General features: G+C 35.2%; 1 protein-coding gene across 1 annotated transcript in view; it reads right to left on the bottom strand.

Moving 5' to 3' along the window:
- Nucleotides 1–4934, bottom strand: part of LOC140151983 (uncharacterized) — an 84295-nt gene extending 79361 nt beyond the window's left edge. Inside the window, exon 1 of the mRNA XM_072174284.1 lies at nt 4891–4934. The gene's annotated coding sequence lies outside the window, so the exon portion shown is untranslated. The remainder of the gene's footprint in view (nt 1–4890) is intronic.
- Between the last annotated feature and the right edge of the window lie 7542 nt (nt 4935–12476).

The following is a 12476-nucleotide window of genomic DNA, read 5'->3' as shown; positions in this document are numbered from 1 at the left end:
AACTTTGCATAAAAAATGTGCAAAATCGGTACAATATTAACAATTTTAGTGTTGCAAATCGTGTTTTGCTAGAACTTGTGAATGTGATCTCTACTAATTTGAACAGAAAACGCGAAAATTTGAGTGATGTTTACGATGATGAGCGCATGAACACACGAGGTCAAAACGCGGTTAGCAGTCGGACGTAAACACAGGAAAATCGGGTCTTTTTATATAGCGCTATTTTTCTCAAAAAGTAGACCTAAAATATGGTGTCATTTTCAGATATTTTATGCAGAATTTTGTTCTGATTAAGATGATATCAAATATGGTCGCATGTCATAAGTTGGGTACAATTTCCATTACATGGTCAAAAATGACAAAAAATGTATTTTTGGATATGTTGTATATATTGACAACATCTAATAATTAACACCATTTTAACCTTATCACATGCTTAATTTTTGAGATAATGCTTAATTACTAATTAATTAATACACAGGTGTCTATGTAAATCTCAATTTTCAAATGCGTTTTTCTCAAATCGGACCTCAATTACAAAAATGACTGTAAAATTTTTATTTAATGCAAGAATGTCATCCGATTTGGAGGATATGGTCTCAATACATTAATGCTTCAAATGAACTATTTAAAATAATTGTACGTATGTTAATTACATTGTGAAGGTCAATGACCTTTATACGAGTAATTAGCTTAGACGGTTATTCTATTATTAAGGAAATGAATATCAAGAAAAGAAATGTACATTAGCATGTTGCTAAAAATACTGAAATTCAACTAGGATTTCATTAAAAATTTAAAAATGGAACATTATAACCATTTAAGGTGGTACTACACCCCTTGATGAATTTGTGACTATTTTTGCATTTCTCTCATTCTCTCAAAAAATAATAACACTTTGGTAACAAAAGTTATGTAAATTATAGGAGTATTAGGAATCAAGTTACTACACTGGAATTTCAGTGAATTGAGATAAGCGGTATACTTTATTTATGATAAAAAAGGTACCACTAGAATGTACCTCATTTTTTAACTTATATAATGAACCCCTTTGTCTTGAATCACTGAAATTTCGTTGAAGTATATTGGATTCCGTGCCCCAATAATATACATAACTTTTGTTACCAGTGTGTACACAAAATGTAGTAATTTTGTAGTTACTTTTTGAGAAAAATGCAAAATTAGTCACAAAATATATCAGGGGGTGTAGTACCACCTTAAGTAGTCAGTAATTGTTTTAGTTGTATAAATTCAACATTCAAAGCTGTCAATACATCAAACCCTCACTAGATTTGAAAAAATAACCAGTAGTTATGACATGCTGACATGTGAAATTTCACATAAGCCCTATTGCACACTCCCGCATCCGCCTGCTCCACATCCGCCTGCTCCTCCACCCCTGGCATTTTTCATTTCAACTGATGTGATTTTTTTACTGAATAATGTATAATTATATGCTTCAGTAGATTGAAAGAGTATAAAATTAGGCTTAAAATGAGGTATCAACCACTGCTGTAGGATATGGGGTTACGGAAAACCAATCAAATTTCTATCACAATTTTCAGAAAAGTGTAATCCCTCCACCCTTTTTGCATACCCAACTTATGACATGCGACCATATATATTTCAAAGTAAGACGTAACTCGACTTATAGCCTAAAATGTGACCCCTATTTTGCACGTAAAGTCTACGGAAAGCTATTTTGTGGCATGTACCTTTAATTTTTCACCCTCCATATATTGGGAATGTGCAAGCTCGGGGGTGAACTCTGACCCTCTACTTTTGGACCTTACTCCTACCCCTGACTACACTGCAAAATATTTTTCACCCCTGAGATTTAATTTTCACCCCATGCATTTGGATTTTCTGCAAGCTCGGAAGTGAAAAACACGGAAAACAACCCCGACTTTCGGGCCTTAAGGGTACATAACACTAAATAGCTTTCCATTGACTTTACGTGCAAAACAGGGGTCACGTTTTAGGCCATAAGTCGAGTTACCTCTAGCTTTGAAATATATATTTGATATCATCTTAATCAGAACAAAATTCTGCATAACATATCTGAAAATGACACAACATTTTAGGTCTACTTTTTGAGAAAATTAGCGCTATATAAAAAGGCCCGATTTTCCTGTGTTTACGTCCGACTGATAACCGCGTTTTGACCTCGTGTTAGACTGCCTAACTGGCCTGTATCTCATTTCGGCCAAAGAACGTCTGTAATACATACCTGTTTTTAATGACTTTGCAACAATGTTTCTATTGTCAGCAATAACAGCTTGCATTCACACTTTTGAGTTTATATGGTGAATTTTCGTACACATCATAAATAAGTGAAATCAGAATATCCTGAAAGGAATTTAGGTAACGAATTCAACGACACTGACCTCGCAACAGCTAATGTTTTCATGTAAACATGGCGTCATTAGACATTTTAGCCTACGTTTCAGATCCTACTATCGGATCGTTGAAGCAACGAAACCTCAATCCCCGGCCTCATTCACGAATTCACTCACCTTCCTACACCACCAGTTGAAATAAAACTCTAAACATCCCGTGTTATTCCTCAAAACTACATGCACCTTCATTAATAAAAAATTGAAATCCTAGTAGAAATCCGTTATCGAAAATTGTTTGATATAAAACGTCACCAAAAGTAATTTTTCTGAAGAGTAGATACCGCGTGTCAAAATGGCGGCCGCAGTCGCAACCCCCAGCTTTGTACGTGTACCCAGGTCACGGTATGTCTACGTGACGAACAGTCAAGGTCAGAGAACAGCGCAACCTGTCTGTCTGTCATGCCGTAATGGCTCCGCCCAATGAACGGCGCTGTCAATCATCCTTATTGCCTTTGTCGAACAGACTTTTACGCAGGTAAGAGCTCACGCTGTCCTCACTTTTAGGATCGACGAGGGTCAGGCCGACACAATCTGGTTGTGTAGGAGACTATCATCGTGATGCCCACGTTGGAACCATTGGATTACGGAAGAAATATTCATACCAGGACTGAAGCAAATGTGGCCATTTCTATGTTTGTACCTGGATAGTACCGGACATTTTCCAACACGGAGCTAGCGGAAAATACTGCAAATTCGGCCCAAGGTAAGCAAAGGGTTGGGGATCGCATTTTTAACTTTGACTAAACTGTTTCGGAGTTAAGGCACGCTAAAAGTAGACCATTTCGGGGCTGTATTTGGTGTACATGTGACGCTTTTGAAAAGAGTAAAAACGACCACTTATTCGCTATTGCTGAAGTATACCCGCCGAATCATGTACCAATACACAAGGTATTGGTACATGAGATCAGGTATAACCTTGTGTGTTCATGCGCTCATTATCGTAAACATCACTCAAATTTTTGCGTTTTCTTTTCAAATTAGTAGAGATCACATTCACATGTTCTAGTAAAACACGATTTTCAACACTAAAATTGTTAATATTGCACAGATTTTGCACAATTTGTATGCAAAGTTGGGACTATAGGCGTGATAAACTTTTGCCGGAAACCGCTTCACAGGCGGATTTAGTGGTATGAACCCTTAATGCTATCCCTGCTTCAGTGTACAAAGTCCTCTTCAGCCAAATACCCTTATTATGTAAGAGTGTTAGGATGTATTAAGTAGGTATGCTAGGTGAATTCAAATTTGCCATCAAACTGCATCATTTTATATATCAAATTAAAGCCCTTGAGTAAACAAAGCCAAAACTGAAAACCTTTTTTTCATAGCACTTTCCATAGCAAAGTTACATCTTGTCAAAGACTGACTTTCATCAAAAGATTCAGCTAGCAAAATTCCCAAAACGGCATTTCGGGGTGTTTCTAGATCTTAGTCTCATGGCGATAGCAGCTTTTTTTTAATGGAACTGCTATCAAAATCCCTCTATAATTCCATGTGCGACTTGATTATCACCATAAAAATCATATATTTGGGTCAAGTGAAGTATAGAAAACATATTTATGTAGGTTTCCTTCACCGACCTATTCTCGAAAAAAATTCAAATTTCTATGTAAATATGCATTGTGTTTGGGCCCCGGTCTCGGCGAATTTCGCTAACTAGCAAATGTGTTAACTAAGGTTTGCCTGGGATACCTATATTAAGGTGGGCACAAGGTTTTTCTACCTTCCCAAGACTAAGAGCCCGACACATGGACAAGACAGGTGAATACAGTCCTGCCAGCAAGACTTCAGTCTTTATCTACTTCTACTTCTACTTCTACTGGATTACTGGGCAGACCATTTCAGGGGATCGCGCCCATTAATGACATCTACGGTATGCCGAGTTACAGTTACTGGCATGACTGGAACTATAATATTTACAGTAATTTCTTGGCCAAACTGGAACATGTGTGTTGCGTCTATGTAGCGTACTAAGCGTGTACGCAATGTAAGTCGCGTGTATGCTTTCTTCTGTACCGCGCTATATTTGCGTGTGTTTATCGCGGAGCCACTAGCGTTTATTGTGTTCCAATTTGGCCAAGAAATTACTGTAAATATTATAGTGAATACAGGTGAATTCAAGTCAAGACAAGTGGCCAGTGGCTGAGCACATCTACAGCCAAGAAGAAAGCACCCTACGAGAATAAGAAAGTTAAAAGCACCCCTCATCATCATCTCGCCTGATCCCCGAAGGGAGTGTTGAAAGTACCAATCAGATTCAAATTCAGAACTGAATAATGTCATGATCATGCCTTTCATGGATGCCGAATTCTGCAGGGTAGACAGACATGATATGAGCTGGGATCATGAGCTATAATTTCAGTCTAGTTGTGAATATTTGACAAATGTTTGATAACAGCAGTAATTAGATTTCAACATAATATAATCAAAGTTATCGTATACAATTTCTAACGCTTTATTTCATATATTTAGACAAGTTTTTCGAACTCACCAGCCGCAAAAACGAAACTTTGTTGACTTTAGTAACCAGGAAGAGTATTTCTAGTACATCATCTAACCATTTCTTTTGACAATGAAAACATGATGTACCCAATGTTGTCAAAAACTGACCATAAGGAAGTATTAATGTCAAGAAATAACATATTAGGGTTGATTACTTCTAAAAACTTTTAACATTGAAAATAAAAATCATGTGTTTTTAGAGAATTAGAGGAAAATATTTTTCATTATTAAACAAGAATAAAGTTATGAATACTTAGGGCTGACATTCCTACATACAGTAAAATAGATGGGGCATATCGGAGGCATAGCTGATTTTCGTCTCAGGGGTCATAGATTGCAGGGCTGATAGATTAAATATTTTATTTTTGAAAGGCCCATTTTAAATATGATTAATTTGTATAGCCCTCTCGAAAACTAGTGCATCGCATATACTTATTATCATTTTGTGGAAATTGTATACAAACTTTAATAATTATGACCGCGGTTCTTTTTCAACGAACCTAGCTTTTCATTTTAGCCTACATTTAAGTAGGCCTAAACTAAAGTCAATGGAGATGAAGATTAGAAGACTGGATATGGCACCATGTGCATTTAAGCACTTAAAGTTAGGCTCATAATAAAATAATCCCATACAATTTATGCAACAAACTTATCGGGCAAAATTCACATTGCCCGCTGTATGCAAATGCAAATATTTTCTGAAGAGGGAGGGGGGGGGGGGCTATAAAATGTCCTTAGTGGTTAATATGAAACAAAGGTGCGGCCGGGGCACCCAATCCATAGAGGTTACTTTTTGCTATATATTATATTTTACGGTGGGAGAGCAAGGGGTAATCCTCTTAAAGTAACAATCATGGGTAAAGTGCACTAAATTTCATCAAAAAACATCCACTTTCTTGAAGTTCCGCACTCCCCACCCCCCTCAAAACTATCCTGCGTACATGTAGGCCTATGGACTAGGATATATTATATTCCATCCATCTTGCTTACGCCAGTAAAAGAGCATTTTCTGAGTGACTGGCATGGCTACGACCTGTTTTAGTTTCAACAATATACGGAGTACCAGTCTTATTAACCAATCTATACTAATAACTATGGCCTTTCCCTAAACTCTTACCTTAAACCCTGCTATACTCTAAGTTTGACAGCCGGGCGTTCCGGATTCTGCAATTACGCCATAAATGATAAATCCACCTATACTGCGCCAAAAAATTATCCTTACACTTGGAAAAATAATCACAATTTCAAAACTGAACAAGATTGGGGAAAATTTGTTTTTTAAATAGATGCACTACCTAATCCTGCACATTTTGACACCACATTGACCCCAAGAAGTCAAGTTACAAGCAATTGAATAGACAAAGGTCCAGTTTTAAAAGTGACAAACTGGTATACAAGTCGCAAAAAGATTCCAACAAGTGCAACAAAGAGACAACTCAGTTTCTTCAATGAAACTTTATTTCAAGCAGTTTTTATTTCAGTTTTTACTTCTTTATACTTTTCCCCGGCACTTTTCATAACTTTCATTTTATTTGTCAGTTCTTTTGTTTCAATTTTCTTTTGTTCCTTTTGTTTTAAATTAAAGGCACGCATACATTAGCCATTCATCACCCTCAAACCAGATGTCTAGTCCGTGGAGTTTTTAGGCCAGTTTGTTACTTTTAAAACGGGACCTTCGTCTAATCAAATTATGCTTATAACTTTGCTTCTTGAAGTCGCATTGTATTCAATGGGGTGTCATAATGTGCCGGATTAGATAGTGCATTATTAAACAAATAAATTTACCCAAATATGGTTTAGTTTTAAAATTAAGATTTTTCTTCTAAGGATACTTTGGCACAGTATGATGATAATTGCCAAATATTTATGTCAACATTTGACGATATTTTGTTATCTTGAAAACGTCATGTCCGCTCTTACATTTCACAGAAATGTAACTGTAGACCATAATTATGAATGGTGTGATATTTATAGAATGGTCTTAAAATGAAGGAAAACCTATGGAAGAAATCAATATCACAGTCTTTTCGGTAATAAAAATGCATAGATCGTAGGCCTACATGTTGTCGTAGTAGTCCCATCTCGCCCCGAGGTGTATCCAACCCTGGGTGGTTGCTTGTTTGTTTTTAGCCCTGATGATGGGAACCAGCAAAAGGCTATAAAATGAGAGCCTAAGCATAATTATACTGGCCCATATTATGGGAAAAAAGATGAAGCTTTTGAAAACAATGCCACTTCCAATCCCAACAAATCGTTTAAACTATTTTACTGTAAGGAAATTCTTAATCCAAAATTGGAGAAAAAATATGAAGTCCAAAAACGTAATTTTTCCGTTTACAGGTTCGTAGTCCGAAGGATCATTAGTAAAAAAAACCGCAATAACTTATTTATAAATAGAAATCCTTACTTATATAACTTCACGATCACTCTTACTATATTTACCTTCTAGATCTAGTACATATATTGAAAATAAGCAAAATTTCACAAGTTTGAGAAAGTAGTATAGGCTTAAGGAATCGGATAGTAACGTTTGCATAGCATTTTTGTGTTCCATATATGGCTAACCACTCAGACACGAAGGAAACACAAATAAAACACTCATATACACGTATCATTAATTATTTAGTATATTTAATAATTATTTGTGCAAATATACCAAATACATTCTATAGGGTCATAAATGTATTACGCCCATTATACATGTACCATCATTTATTAAGTTTACTTGTCTACATTTGTTCATTTTTTTTTATTAATAACAATCGACAAAAATATATTTTCGGTTATAGCACGCAATAAAAAAAAACGTGTCGAGATTTATCTTACTTAATATTATTAATATCTTTATATTGCGAACAATTTGAGAACAATTACGCCCACTAATCGGAGTATTCGTTTTTTAGGTTTTGGGCCCTATGGGCCTACACTTTCCTGTATCTTGTACACGGAAAGTTTAACCTCGTTAAGGGATCTAAAATGAGCGTTTATTGCGTTTCGACAGTATTTTTTGTGGGACATGAGAGGACCTCAGACCTATCGAATTGCATTCTGAATACGAAGCATGTCTTTCTGATATCAAATAATTTTCATTTTTTGAAAATCACAATATAATACAAATTTTATGACAAATTTTTGATATATAACAGTCCTCGAAGTAAATTATATAAATCTAATGACATATTCTTAAAGTGTATGTAGCAGGGAGAAAAGCCGACGGTCAATTGAAAATTTTGACCTTTCATATTGAAGATATGGATTTTTTCCCAAAAAGACCTAATATTTTTTGGTGTTTTGGAAAAAAAATCCATATCTTCAATACGAAAGGTCAAAATTTTCAATTGATCGTCGGTTTTCATCCCACCTAGGGAAGGTGGGGCATAACGGAACACTTAACTTTGAGGATGCTCTGTGACGTCACCATAAGTAATATGACTGTAAAAATTATATGTTCAGTTGAAGTTTGTATTTACCTTTAATATACCATTAACCAATATAACTTGAATCTTACAATTTTTTTATAAAAATGGAGAAATATTTTCAACAAAAAAAACCCGTTTTGCCCCACTATCGGGGCAAAACGGAACCCCCCTATGGGGCAAAACGGCACCCTGGGTGTAAACTTATATCAGTTGTTCCATCGGTAGGCCCTAGGCCTAGTTATATGTAGGCCTATATTCAGTTACAATATTAAGTGGGCCTACCATCTCTGTGGAGTGAGTGGTTAACTTTTTATAGGCCTAGTAGGCCTATAATATGTATGACCAATATTTGATCAGAAAGAAATATTCAGTAGGCCTACCATCTCTGTGGAGTAAGTGGTTAACTTTTAATCATTAATTCTATCTGTAGGTCTAGTTATATGTCTATGTTTCAGCGAAGTGTTTACCATGTTCGAGTAGGCCCCTAGATAACGCCTACATTTCCTTGAGTGAAGACAAGTTATGTCCAATTGGGGCAAAACGGAACCCATCTGTGGGACAAAACGCCCGGGGCAAAACGGAACCCTGTTCCGTTATGCCCCACACCTAGGGTTCCGTTTTGCCCCATACCCGATTTTTTAGAAATAGGTTGCATGCATAATACATCGTAGCATATAGGCCATGCACTTAATACAGCTCATGGCTAGTACCTTCGTGTTTACAATATACACAATTATTTGGGAATCCGATATTAATGAAGTAAAATTTCAGCGCATTAAACATCTACATATCTTACACCAGACGGGTATTATTTTTTTGACTCGATCTTGCTCGTATGTCAGTGGATTGTTTCAGATAAAATTTTTGTTGTAAATCCTCGTAGCCATACTTGTGTTCCTTAATATAATTTGCATAGACGGCAGTATTGCGAAGGCCTATTTTTCCAGGTGGTTCCGTTTTGCCCCGGGGGTCCGTTATGCCCCACCTTCCCCTACATACACTTTAAGTATAAATCATCAGATTTATAAAGTTTACTTCAAGTACTGTTAAATATCAAAAATATCAATTTTTAATGATTTGCCATAAAATGTGTATTAAATTGCGAATTTCAAAAAATCAAAATTATTTGATATCAGAATGACATTCTTCGTATTCAGAATGCAATTCGATATGTCTGATGTGCTCTAATGTCCCACAATAAATACTGTCCAAACGTTCATACCCCAGCCCTTAATAATACTGTGTCACACATGGGCAATACCAGACAGTACCAGAGCAATACTTTCTGATAGACCTTTGGATTCGGATCGGAGTGGATGTGTTAACTTTTTTTCGACACATATGAAAAAGTGACATCAGCCAGAATGCCAGATTCTATGTACGTCAGGACATCAGATAATCAAGAAAAAAAATGCAAAAATGATACTCCGATTCCATGTTCACCGTACCCGACTAAATGAAATAACGTCGCAGAAGAAAGTGCACAATGGCTCCCACTCCCAGTTTAAGAGCTTAGCAGCTGCTGTATACTATAATTTGAATTCATAAGCATTTTAAAAGACTGCTGTCTTTAAATACATGTATAGTAAAGACAGGACAAGTTATGGTTAAAATGATTAACAGTGTATAAAAGCTAAAATATTCCTTACATATAATTACATTTTAAAATTATTGTAATTAAAAACAAACACAAACATGGAGTACTTTCAAATCCATGGCATTTCAATAGCTCCTGGAACTACAGGGTGATGACACACTTTTGACAGTAATTTTGTACCACCTTCCCAAATATAATTCAAACTTTCATTGACATATTAGTAATGGAAAGTTGTTTACGCATGGGTGTTAAAAAATCTAAGATAATGTCTCAAGAATAAGCTAATTATAGTAATCTGAATAAAAGTGAACAATAACCAAAAAACAAAAAACAACAAAACAACAAAACAAAAAAACACAAAAAAACCCACACATTCACACCCCCACACATTAAATGTATTAACTTAGTTACATAAAATTATTATTAAAGTGTAGTCTTTTAAGTCTAAGTGGTGACAAATGTAAAAAATTTCATTCTGCCCACGAGAACGCTACGTAAATCATACGTTATTTCAAAATTCTCAATAAATCGAAACTTCCCACATTGAATGTTTCTCGGTTATCACAAAACCGCTCCACCAAATTCCTTTAAATTTATACATTTTGTATATTACAACATCATTTCAGTATGCATAGAAAATAAATCAGTGACCAGTTCTCATTGTTGAGCAACAAAAAAGAGGTGCACATTTCCTAAACATCTGTAGAAACGCCCAACGAAAATAGTTGGACCCTTTAAGGAAGGTGGCCTGATATTTGGAAAATGGAATTTTTTCAAACTTACGTATAACATTAACATAAAATCTCGTTCCTTTTGAGTATTCATGCAAAAAGACTACAGTGTCTTTTATTAATGATAATCATGTATGTAATAAACTGATAATATCATTAACATATTGAAACTAGGAGTTCCAAATCGGTATATTTTCTAAGATATCCTTAAAACACTATTGAATTAGTCTCGAACGTGATATACTACATCAGTCGAGACTAATTTGACAGCTTTTTTGATGATTTCTTTGTAAAAAAATACCGATTTGGAAGGCCTAATTTCATTATGTTAATGAGGAACATATGCTTTCACTTGATAATAAAAAAAAGTATTAAAAAAAAGTAATAAAAATAAAAATTCTAAAGTATAAAAGAATTGTGTATGCATATAATAATACTAAAAGAATAATACTTAATTGTCTACGCAAATATTTTGCTTTTAGTCACCCAGCAAACACAAAATGATATAATGCGTTTTGGTTTTGGACAAAACGTTTTAATAATATTAAATTACCGGGTTATAGATTATAAAGGTCATAAAACATTTTCAAAAAAATTTAGAGGATAAACACCAGGTGACAACATTTTAAAAATGTTGTCAAAATAATTATATTTTGGCAAACTTGTTCGCAAGATATTCTGTAAACACTTACATTAAGTTATAATGTTTTGGATAAAGTTTTCAAAAACGTTTTCGGAATGTTATTAAAACGTTTTACGCTTTATACAACCCGACATTAAACGTTTTCTATAACACGTTTTATGTTAACTGTGATGCATCAATCACGTCAAATACTACTATACTCTTTCTATTGATAAGTAAAATATCGGCAACATTTGTTAACAAACTTGAGCTGCTATCTCGAAGCAGAACAGAAGCATCGTGAGTCAGAATCAAACACGCACGAATGTTGTCCAGATTCTCTGGTGCAAATATGCAACTATCAGCAAATTTTATCTTGATATCCTGATTTGCAAGAAGATGAAGTGTATTGTAATGTACTGAGTTTGACCACTTAATGCTGATTGCTTCATCTGGACATATGAAGAAACTTCGCAGAACGCAGAGTAATAAATGATGCTGAACGCCAAGAAAAGGCGAGTTAGTTTTATCTACAAATAGTATGATGTTGAGAGATGGTTCTGTTTTACTCGCAACTGTCATATATTCAAGTTCTTCATCGATGCGAACACTTTCTACAAAGTCTAAGAAATCCTCGGTGTTGCAAAGTTTATCCCTATTGTTTTCTATATTTCTATGCAATTGGAATGAGTTCAATACAGTTTCTTGATTCACTCTCAGTGGTGGATATGCCCCATATTTGTCACAAACTAATGAAGCTGCCCTGCGACATTGGCAATGGTTATGCCCGGTTTCTTTCCACAGATGTTCCAAAGCATTCATATGCTCTTCTTCATCCGGATCGCATGTGGTTTCTTTGCTGTTATTAATATCGTTGTCATCCATCTCTGTTGACTGATCAAGTATCGGTGATCGAACTGGATTGTAACTCGATCCATCGCTACTATAATTAAAAAACATCAAGGAATCTTGGGCGTCATTGATCTCATCAAACGTTCTGAAGTCTCCTGTACCAATCTTTTCACATGTAATTTTTAGACGACTAGGTACATTGTAGTTGATGTCTGCAGACTCATCCAATTTACTCTGCTTTATATCTTGAATTTCTGTCAGTTCATCTTCCAAATCATCTTTTCGGCAAGGTAGTTTTCCAAAAAAACCTGCAGGAAAAGGCAATTTCACGTTCTTCCACGATACCGGTAATTC

The sequence above is a fragment of the Amphiura filiformis genome, chromosome 5 (assembly GCF_039555335.1).
Source record: "Amphiura filiformis chromosome 5, Afil_fr2py, whole genome shotgun sequence".
NCBI classification, from domain to species: domain Eukaryota; kingdom Metazoa; phylum Echinodermata; class Ophiuroidea; order Amphilepidida; family Amphiuridae; genus Amphiura; species Amphiura filiformis.
This window is presented reverse-complemented; position numbering and strand designations above follow the sequence as displayed.